Source organism: Chaetura pelagica, unplaced genomic scaffold, assembly GCF_000747805.2.
Source record: "Chaetura pelagica isolate M959 unplaced genomic scaffold, ChaPel_1.0 scaffold33, whole genome shotgun sequence".
Taxonomy (NCBI): Eukaryota; Metazoa; Chordata; class Aves; order Apodiformes; family Apodidae; genus Chaetura; species Chaetura pelagica.
In genome coordinates this window covers 2294043-2305823 of record NW_009952874.1, presented here as the reverse complement: position 1 = coordinate 2305823, position 11781 = coordinate 2294043, and positions in this window count along the sequence as shown.

Genomic DNA, 11781 nt, shown 5'->3' with positions numbered 1-11781 from the left:
GCCTTTTAGTATTTTTAGTATTTAAACCATGAATATTTATGTGACATAGAATATAACATATTATGTATGCTTTGTGTATATTCTCATATTATTAGAGGCATGTTTCCAGGCTTATGGGTAGGTAGCTTCATCCTGCTTTGATTATCTAGGACGTTGGCAAGAGAAAAAGTTTGAGATGGCAAGAGGACTCAACTCCTCAGGTTAGCCAGCTGCTAATTAAATAAATTAGTTGCAGAGAGTAAGTAATTCTTCCTCTTTTTTAACTTAACAAGCAATCTGCAGTGCATGGCAGTGACTTCAGATTATTAGGGATTCATCCGTGGTAGAAGAAGGCTCACTCTATAACTACCTGCCTATGCCTCTTGCTTTTTAAACAGCCCTCCCATAGATCCACGTTCTAGCAGCTCTTAGAAAACCCCACACCATCTACTGCTACTCTTCTTTTGTTCAGGACTTTGTCAATATAATCACACTCATATTGAGTCTGTGACAGCAGTGTCATCCAAGCTGATAGGAACAACCCCAACGTGGACCCAGGGTGAAAGGAACTGTGCAGCAACTGAATACAGCTGCTCCACAAACAAAACACTTTTTTTGTTCTGGGAAGCTCTGGGGGCAGCAACAAGAAATTGGCAACATGATTCTTGGTCACTCTTTTCTTCAACATTCCTGTATGAGCTTGGGGCTCTCAATGAGCTTCCTTCAGCAATCAATAAGGTTTATAAACATTCTATTGCTTATTGGCCATGTCTGGGAGCAAAGCAGACCTCTTTTGTCCAGCAAGCTGAAAAAGAAGCCTTAGAAAGCAGTCTCTGGAAAATTAAAAAAATGCCTGTCCCTAATGAAAGCAGAAATTCAGGCAGTGTCTCCTTCTATTTTGTACTCTTTTGTTTCCATTCCCCATCAGGACTGGAATACAGAAGAAAGCAAAATTAAAAATTTGCGGATCAAAAGTGAATTCAGGTATTTGTCATTAAAAAAAATAATAATTGTTTTGGGAAAATACCCACCTCAGCTTTCACTTAATTTGTCTCCTCCATTTCCTGCTTACAGCTAGGCAAAGTACTCTTGTCTGCAAGCTGGAGGAGCATTGCCACAGCAGTCAAACACTATCAGGCAATTATTCTGGAATATTTGCTTTGACAAGTTCAGTACAATAAACTAGTACAAGGTTAAAGACATCAAAGGTGTAATGAACTTGTCAAACCCTATAAAGAATTTGTATAATTCTCTACCTCACCTATCTCACAGGGTTGTAACAAACCTGCCAGTTCCACTGCAGAAGCAGTCAGTGGGCTGGACTCTTTCCTGTAAAAAATGGTAAATTCTTATAATACTTTTGTCTCTTTCTTCCATTTTGATTGGTTTTGGCCACTTAGTGAAGACTAGCTTTAAATTATTTTCTATGTATTGGCTTGGACACCAAATTCTGACTGTGACATTTGGAGTTTTCAGAAACTGTCCATTCGGAAATGGGATGAAATGCCAAAGCCTTCCAGTTTTAATGGAACAGAGCAGTGTTTTGCTATTAAAGGACATGGAGCAACCTGCTTGAGACGCCCGGTCTGCAGCAGACCTGGGGAAAGCTGCTGACTTACATGACTGAGATCCTTCCCACTGCTGCCTGCACGTGCCTCACAGCTGTGGCTCAAGCCAAAAAACTTCCTGTCAAGTTGAAAAGCCAGTGCCATGACTTTTGTCACAGAATTTAGACACTCAGAAGAAGAGTATAGGTCAAACCTGAGGTACCTGAAATTGCCCCACAGAACATAGGGACGTATAAGTCATTCGCCAGGGGCATGGGATCAGTGGTTTTTAATTAGCATCAAAAAGAAGTTAGATAACAAGCTACAAAGGCAGATATCCAAACCAGACAGGTATTGAAGTTAGGTAGACACAGAGCAGCTGTAGGAATTTTCAGTGATCTAACTTTCAAAAATCTGGAATTAAACATCAATTGTTACAGTAAGAAATATAGCGATGATCCGTTATGTTTGGGAAAATTTCACTGCGTCTTCTTTCTGTGTGACATGAAAGCTAGAGGGGGTTTTGAGGGTGGAAGTGTGGGGTTCCCCACTCCTACTACCAGTGATTCCTGTCTGTATTTATGTCTGAGTGCCTTTGCTTTCTTTTGAGGAAGAAAGGTGCTTTTTCTGTTACAGGTTACACGTCTAAAAATGATTAACATGCCCTAGACAGTAACTTACAGTTCCACATGGCTGACAGCCAGAGATGCTTAAAAGACTTACACAGTCTTCAAAGCTGAAGATCCCCCTGGTGTAGACATAAAGTCTCCATTTCTCCATTTTGCTGTGTAAAACAGCCTATTTAAATGAGAAGAGGTATTCTTTAATGCAATGGTATTATAGATGCTGGCAGCAGAAACAAAGAAGCTGCCCAAGGAATAAAGCTGAGATCTATTTTGCTGATATTGTATAATCCCTTCAGGTAGGGGAAGACTGGAATGCAGCAGGGGAAGGAAGGCTGCAGTGGTGGTTCCAGGACATGACCACGCTGGGTGAAGTAAGCCTGCATCTCGCAGGTGTCATTCAAGGCACTTTGCTGGTTGCTTCACCTGGGGGAATGGAAAAGGACATACAAGAGCAAATCTCTCCTATGTTGCTGAGCTGTCAATAACAGCAACAATTGCTGCTCAAGCAAGCTGAGAAGCAGGTGTTTCAAAAAGATGGGGTATTTTTTCCTGTTTTGAAAGATACGTGACAATCTTAACAAACAGAGCAAGGCTTTTCTCCACCTGAAGTTTCTTGAGATACCAGCTGCACTTAGTGATGTTTCTTGTAATGCTTGAGGGGGGAAAAAAAGTAAATCAAGTTTAAATCTAAATTTAACTACTTGCAATTTGATGTAAAATTTGGATTGTGATTTATTGGCAGTAGAAACCATTGCTAAAGGGCATTCTTTCATTTGGCCACCTGCTTCTATTCAGAGCTATGAAATCTGGAATTAGAGTTCAGTCATCTTTGTTAATGCTTTCTGAACCATGTTGGAAGACATTCTCATGCTCAGAATATCACCAAGCTATGTCCTGCCCTACTCCAGCTGCTGCTGGAAACACCACCCTGTTGGATCTGCACATGTTGTGATTGCCTAATACGACTATGTTAAAATACTTTGGATTAGTAAAAACTTCTGTTTCAAGTATTAATGCCATCTGGATTTTTGTGACAGTATGGAAAAGGAAGGGGAACAGCAACAAGCCTGGGAGGCTGTAAATTGCTAGACTGATGAGTAGCTAGAAGCAGTCATCTCTTGATGTTACACAGCTGAAAACAAGCCATGGGACCACAGTCCAAAGCACCCTGTGATACATTTTCATGTGTGTCAGCCTTTAGGTTTTCTCCTGAAGGGTAGGGCTCATACCAGTTTCTCATACAGCTAAGAGGAATTTTAATATAATCTTTGTATATATATTATGTATAATATATATAATATTTATATGTATATAATCTTTAATATAATCTTTATAATCAGAAGACTGCTGCAATTGCAGGGTAAATGCAAATGCCTCCCAGATATATTCTGTACTTTTTCAAAACCAGAGAAGACAAAAATATGGGCCAGAGGATCCCATCTTCTCCCTCGTTTATAGACATAGATTTTTCTTACTCTATGTTAAAGAAAGTTTTTAGCCCTTTCATGAGTGTTAGCTCAGGGCTTTCTTGCTGCCTGTCTTACTGTAAAAGTTCTTCTCCTCAGTTCTTTCTGGCATACACTTTCTTGTAGGCTGAGTTTTAATTCTTAATCTTATGTCTTGTGCCTTAATTAAAGTAGGGGAAACCATGTCTTCAGATCAACATGCAGAAGGAATCTTTGACACACCAGCAACCTCTTCTTCTGTCCAGCACAGCACTGACCCTTCGCCTCTTCCACTCACCGCTGGCTGTGTTGGGGAAGCAGTGACAGAACTGGCAGGTAGAAAGCAAGGGGAGGACAGCAAGGTTGCAAAGAGAGCAAAACCTGTCTGTTTTTTTGCCAAAAATAAGAATAGGTTCTATTTAATTAGTGATTATGGCTGTGGATTTGTATATATTTAAATATAATTGCATACATAAATGCATATGTACTTACATATCTGTGTGTATATATTTGTATCTATATATGTTGTGTGTATATATATGCTCTCCCATAGACTTTACATTGTGTTACTTCCTGTCCACAGTTCTCTAAACTTCCTCATCTTCCCAGAGAAAAAAACAACAAACCTACAGATAACTGCTAAGAAGAGCTGTAGTTTGAAGCAGGTTTTTTTGGGAAACAGCTGCATCCGACCTGTGAGCTTGGTGTTGAAAGCTGGTTGAATATAGCTCTTGTTGACATCTAGAAATTTTTAATTAACCCAGTTTTGGGGGAGAGGGGTGAATCTCTGCCCACTTTCCTTCTAGGCTGTGTACTTGTTTCTCTTTTTCTTCCATCAATGCTTATGTTTTTGAAGCAAATCTGCCTGTTAGTACTTTCAATCAATACCATTAAAGCTCTATTTGAAGGTAAACTCTTTCAAGAGACTGTGCTGCTCTTCACTGCAATTATATCATGTGCTAAGTGAGTGAAAGTTCTAAAGGTATTGAAGGCTTCTAGGTTTGTTTTTTTCTTTTCCATTTTGCTAGATGACATCCAATGATAATGGCCTTAACATGATGGGAAATTAATTGAGAGAGCATTTCTACACTGCCATAATTTTATCATCCATCGTATCACTGCTATTAGCAGGAATCCATAACCCCATGGGTGTTTTGAGAGAATCTCTTTTAGCAGAACTTATGGTGTAGAGGTTACATGGTTAGCTCCTTCCATCAGCTGGGTGTCAAATCACTGTCGAAAAGAAATTACTCGTGTATTCATTTTTTTAGCTTCTAGCCTTGTGCTGTGGTGCAGGAGATGATTTGTAGCAAGCCACTGGGGAGAGAAGAGTGCTAGTGGCCACTGAAGGCTTCTCTCACAAAGGTACTTAGCAGAACCATTGCACATTAACACGGATGCATGCAGCAGCATTTTTGATCTAATGTCCGTTATAAAGTGGTGGAAGGAAATTATGCCTTCTGACTCATCATGTTATGGCAGGATAGTGAAATAATCAGGTTCCAGTGGATTTGTTTATTAAATTGCCTTTGCTGAATCTCCCCTGCTGACTACTGCAAAGCAGGTTTTCTTAAATTCCTAGTAACAAACTGGGCTTCCTAAGTTTGTAACACTGACAATGTAAAATAACTCAATTTTCCTTAAAGCCTGTGGTTCCTTCTTTCACATTCTTGAACGACTTTAATAAATGTTGAGCTGATTTATAAAGTGTACTGTAACTTAGAATAATGGTTTTGGAAATGGTTGACGTGGGCTCTATAACTTCTCTACTTATCTTGTGACTTTCACAGGTATTCTGTTCATTTTCTGAATTAAGTGCCCCTTTTCCTGCTCTCTTTCTCCACAGTAGTCCAGTAAATTGGGATAAAATGGAGTTTTGCCCTTTTTTCCTGTGTCACTTGTAGCAAAGCAGTAATAGCTCTGTGAAACAGCTTATAGCCATGCTTGTGGCACACTCTTCAGCAGCTATGCACACTGGAACTTAAATTCTTGCTGAAATACTACAGTTAAAATTATGTGAACTTAGATGAAAAATGAACTTTTGGAAAAATATCCTCCCTTTTGTCTCTTGACGCTTACTGCTTTTAAATACATACTGAAGAATCTCTAACTTTGAATTATCTTTTTTTTTTTTTTTCCACATTATTTTCTCCCCTTTCCTACTTTGCCATTAATTGGGAAGAGGTGAGAAAACTGCAAAAATATGTAACTATCTAAAATGCACCTGTTTCTTTTTTAAAAAATTATTTATCCCCTTAAAATAATTCATGACCGTTTAATCCTTAATTAGCATTTTTTATACATCAGGTGGGATTATTGCTGATCTCTGGCTGCAGAAATCTTGTGATTAGTTAGCAATAATCATGCTTAATTTTTCCTGTGCAGCCAGTCAACATGGCCGAGAGCACACGGGATGTAAATCACTTGTGTGAAAGTGAGATTTTGCCAGGTTTCATCTTCAAAGTGGGATCACAGCTCAAATACAACCCTGAAGATGCCACTTCCTCTTCTCCCCTTCCTTCTGTGTGACATTTTCTCTCTAGAAAATACTTTATTCAGACTCCCCTGTGGGATTCCTTCTGATTGCTGCGGTGTCAGCAGGAGTTAGTGTGACAAGGATTTCAGAAACCCTGAACAAGCAGAGCTTGCTTTCGCTCCTCTCCTCTGTAGCAAGAGAGCTCAGGGTGCTGTGTTTTCAGGAGAGGAGCTTCCTCCTCCTCTGCCACCATTTGTAGCTCTCCTGAGATGTTCTCTTCCATGTGCATCACTGCAGCTGCAGAGCATGTTGTGAGTGCAAGGCTGTGAGCAGATCCTGACCTGGGTGACATGGCCGCACAAATCGGTGATCAATCATTAATGGGAGCAGTGCTTTTCTCATTTCCTCTATTATTGTACACCTAGTTTAAAATAATGTTTTTCAGAATCCTCTCCAAGCAACCACACAAAGAGGATGTGCTGTGACTGTATACACTGGAATTGTCCTGTGGCCACAGTCCCTTACTGAGGCTGGCCAAAATTCAAGGAACAATTGTAGAGCTGTCATAAATGGAAATGAAAGAAAGAATCAGTGGCCTAGAGCTAGCTAAAAATACTATTATTTGAACCACATTTTGCAGTAGTATTTTTATCAAAGAGAAAATATTCTTGCAAAATGTTGAAATGAAACCTTTAGAAGGAAAAAAAAGCATAAAAAAATGCAAGGAACAATCACCCTTATGGTTATTTTCCCTGCTAGGTTACTACATCTTCTGGGATTTTTAGGCTTTTTTTAAAGGGAAATTTTAGGAAACTTTCTTATGTCACCTCTGACATAGGCTAAATGTGATACACAAGAACAACATCTTGACTAAAATACAGCACCCACCCATGCCTTGCCTTTTGTAAGCATTGGAAACAAATGCTTGCAGGAGCAGAGGGAACACCTGTCTGTTGGCATGTGCCTAATTCCCTATGGTTTCATTTACAATAATATAGTGTAACCATTATATAAGTTTGGTTAAGAGAGCTCCTGGCCTATTGCAGCCACCAAAGAAATTACATTTACTCAGTATCTTGCAAACTGCTGCTCTGCAGCTGTGCAAGGACATCAGAGCTGTCAGTGAGCTCGGGGCCCACAAACATTTCACCACCTGAGTAGATTTATGTGAAAAACATTGCGGGACTACCAGGGGATTGAAAGCTTCCAGGACATGAACCTTGTCAAAGTGTCAGCACAGTGGTGCTCTCTTCATTACTTAAATAATACCTTTCCATTAGGGTATCTTTGAAAGCAAACTTGAGTTTTGTTTTAGGCATTTAAAAAATACCTAAACTCCCACATTCTTGATTTATTAGGTTTTTAATTTGTTACTTTCAAAATTGTGTGTTGTTTTGTCAACTGTTTGTTACAAGATTTCCCTCAGGGGAAAAGAGAGCTTCATATCCTTGCTCACATATCACAGTATGAATCAGACTTGCCACACCCCAGTTGGCAGGTAGGGAATATTAGTCAATAATTCTGGAATATAATTGGCTTTAGCTTCTCATGTTGTGTTACTTGATACAGCTTCATTCTTAGGGAGGCTGACCTCAGAAAAAGGGACACATTTCAAATTCCAACAGGATTAAGTCACTACATTAAGGGGCTTTGAAAGAGTTCAATTGTTGCTATTAAAGTAAGATTGCCTCCTTTTTTTCCCCAAAAAAATAATCAGTGATTTCATTGGTGATAGTTATTTTTGTTGCTGACTGTCTTAAGATGCTTACATTCTAAAAACGCTGATGGGGACAGCTGGCTTACAAATAATATCCATAAAGTTTTATGCCAAACTCTGTCTCGACTGTGAGGGATAGTTACTGCAGCTCTTAAAAGAAGGAAATTAAATTTTTAAAAAGAAATCCCTTTTAGTCTTTCTTTCATAGCAGGACCTATTATTGTCTTTATTGTTGCTGCATTGAACATATGTTTGAATATGATCTTCTAACTTTCATCCCTGTTAGGTTAAGAACACAAAGAGTGTGCCCCTGTCCTGATTAGCTAGTCTTGTACAGTAGTACAAAAAGAGCAGCAATGGTAATTTCTCAGCTCATTAGGTGCATATTCATCTTAATGGGGCATCAAAGTTAAAAACCATAATGCCTTCCTCTCATTTAATACTCCAGAGAACATGCACAGTAACCACATGAAAGCAAAAAGGATTTCAACATTGGAGCTGCAAAAGTAGGTGTCTTCATTCCCTCCAGGCAGCAAGAGAAGAGAGGGAGAAGTATTTTTTATCCTTATCCCTGCCTAACTTGCATTCCTGTGCTAGTCACTGGTCTCTGTAGTTCTTTGAATGAAAATGTTGACTTCTGCTAGTTTTTCTGGTAGGTAAAATTTAAAATCTACAGTCTGCAAATGTTTGACATCAAATGAAGAGCACAGTGAACTGAAGTAATCTCCAGAAGTTTTGTTGTGTATGGGTACGTGGACCCTGATACAAAAACCCTTTATTACAATAGGAAACTTGTGGTGGCTTGAAACTTGTGGTGAGTGAACAACCCCCATCCTTGTAAACACTATCTTTGCATAAAGCAGTTGTAGCAGGTTAAGCCTCAAGCCTTGAGAAGGCACCGTTTCCTGTGATTTAGGTAATAACAGTGCCCAGTCCATGCTATTTACTGAAACAACAGTATTTTCAGAAATTGCTTCTAAAAGTATTTCAGAGCTGGTGCCCAGCACAAGTTCTGGGGGCATGTTTACAGAGGTGAAGCTAAGCCCAGTATGGATGCCCTGCTTGCTGACCTGACGGTGCGCGTGTGGCGGGGGATGCTCCACTGGCTTTTGCCAGGGTGCACCAGCAAAAGCAACTAAATTTACTTGTGGTTGTAAAAGTGTTCTGCAACACGATGATTTGAGACGTTGGCTTTCTATCTCTGCCAGAGCTGTCAAAGAGGGTATCATTTGTATTATATGGTCAGTTATGTCACATGCAACGTATTAAAAGATGATGGTATATAGCCACTGTCTCCCAAAACCAAAATTTTCAGTAACTTTGTTAGCCTCTCCTGGCCGTAAAATAATGGGCTAGGTAAAAATAACTGCTGGTAGCATGTGTGTTCATTCAGGACTGCAAATGAGTTTTTCTTCCAGATTGCTGAAGTCTCGTTTCCTTTTAGTTCTACCACCTACATGAAGAATGGAGAAAAGGCCGCTTCTTTCTCCAAGACATTTTTTGGGGGGGATCCAAAAGGAAAAATTCAGTATAGGACTATATTCCATCAGTGTATTTTGCTTAAAATTTAACTTTTCTGTATATAATTCCTACAAGGCATTTATGTAATTATATAAGTTTAGTGAAATAATATATTAGAAAAATTGATCACATCATTCAGAATATTTTTCTTGGGGTATTAGTAGAAGAGAAGTTTGATAAAAATGAAGGGACTTGGGAGAAGAGGCTTTGAGGTAGGCAGAAACCTACCAGTGAGGCAGAAAGACTGGGAAGTTCCTTCAGAAATATAATGAGAAAAGACAGGGTGGATCCATCCATTCAAAAAGCATGAATCAACAGGGCAAGACAGAAGAAGCAGACAGAAAGAATAAATTCCTTATCTGATTAAACTGATTACATTTCTCTGATTTCAGTGAAGTTGTATGGATTTCTGTCAGCTGGGAGGATTTGTCCCTAAAATAAGGAGGGGTCAGAAATAAGTGATAATCTTAAAGTGCAAGACAGTAAGAATGAGAAGGTAAAAGTAAGCTCTGAAATGCTTGTGGATAGAATATGCCGAGGTGGGAGGGAGGGAAGAGAAGGTGGGAGGGAAAAGAAGGGCTGATGGAAGACAGGGAGGTACATTTCTTTGAGACCGACTGTAGGGCAACCCCCTGCTCCTCTACACAGAGCTTGGACCTCAAAGGGTTACTTTCTGCTTTTTTCTTGGTTCTAATTTTCTCCATAGCATTTGTTCATGGAGGCCTTTTAATAAAAAAAAATATTTTGAGAAAGAAATCTCTTAGCTCTAAATTACTGAAGGAGGAGGGAGAATTGCTGTGTTCAGGAGGCAGAACTCCATTGCTGGGAACAACAGCAGCAACGTGCATACAACCAATTATATAGCACATGTCCTGTATTTTTCTTTTCTTTTGGCAGCTCGGCTTATTGCATAGTTTAATTTTTTTTCTTTATTGCTTGTGCACCAAATATTTTATTAGGGAAAGTGCAAAATAACCTATCGATGTGTTCCATCAATATATGTTAGAGAAATCCAATGATCCAGCAGCTCTATTCTGCCTTTGGTCATCAGGCACGCTTGTTGCATTAGCAAATTCTGCCACCTCTCAGGGTTCTGTACTGGCTTTCACAAAAAAAAAAAAAAGGCTGGTCTATGTGAAAGCAGTTGACATTTGATCAGGATTTGGATGGATCACTTGGATCAGGGTTCTTTAATTTTTGTGGAGTAATTTTTCAAGTCTCGCTCAATCAACTTCTGCTGGATTTCTTTCATTTCTGGTGGAGGGATTCCTGGGGGGAATTCAGGTAGCACTGTTATGGAAGAGGTAAGATTAGACCTACATATTGGCTCCTTCTGGCCTAAAAATGATAAATATTTAAACTACCAGCAATATAGGTTGTTCTGCTCAAGTTGTTAGTGCTGTACTGATGTGAACTCCACGAAGGAATTAGTCTGTGTACTTGAGATTGTAAATGAATTCCGAGGTCTAATTGAAAGACTGTGGCTTAGGTATGCAGACTCACTGTGCAGAACAGCTTCTGGCAATGGATGTGTGTGGATGTTAGATACGGAGAAGGCCAGCAGCTCAGAGGTGACACCAGACAAACCAGACCTGTAGTCTTGGCCACCACAGGCCTTTCTTGTAAGACTTATCTTGAGGAATGCAGAAACTTGAAAGAATAATTTCCTAAATAAACCCCAACCACAGGTTCCTCTGTGAAACCAAATAGAGAAGAAAAGAGGTTCCAGTCCTTCTTTACAGCAAATAGAGGATATTCCATAATGCATATTGCAAAATATTTTCGAAAACAAGAGCCTATAACCTACTCTGTATCACCTTGTAGAGACCGTGTTCTTTCGCACCTGCTGCCGTCTGGCTGTCAGAGCCCTTTCCTTTCCCAGCAGCCATGTTTTTTAACTTTGGGCTATAATCAGGCAAGAACAGCCCTCACCACACCCAGCTACTCTGATATTGTCCCTTTTGCAGCATCAGCTCTGCTGCTCTCAGGATACTGGAGCATCTGTCACTCTTGGTACCATGAGTGTGGATGGCAAAGACTTGCATCTCCTTAATTGGCCATGCACAGCCTAATGACAACCCCAATTATATTTATCAGCTGGAACACAGTAAGTGCAGCTTTCTTTAATGGCAGGTGAGCACTAGTGGGGCGGCACACTGAAGATGGCAGACTTTGATGGCTTAGCAAGGCTCAGTGCTGCTGGCAGAAGCAGCAGTTTCACTGGCCGTATGTAGCACAGCACAATGATGTCCTTGTGCAAAAAGTTATAAACCCTGTGCAGTGTGTGAGCTTGCACTAGTGCTTCTTCCTGAATGGCCGACCAAGACATTAAATGGAGAAGGGCCCATCAGAAGAGATTAAAGTTGTTCTTTGGATATGTTTCAATAAATCTGATGGTGAATCTCCCATTCTTTCTTACCACCAGGAGACCATGGTTTGGGTGAGCTGGTAGGTAGGATGCAGAAGGCTT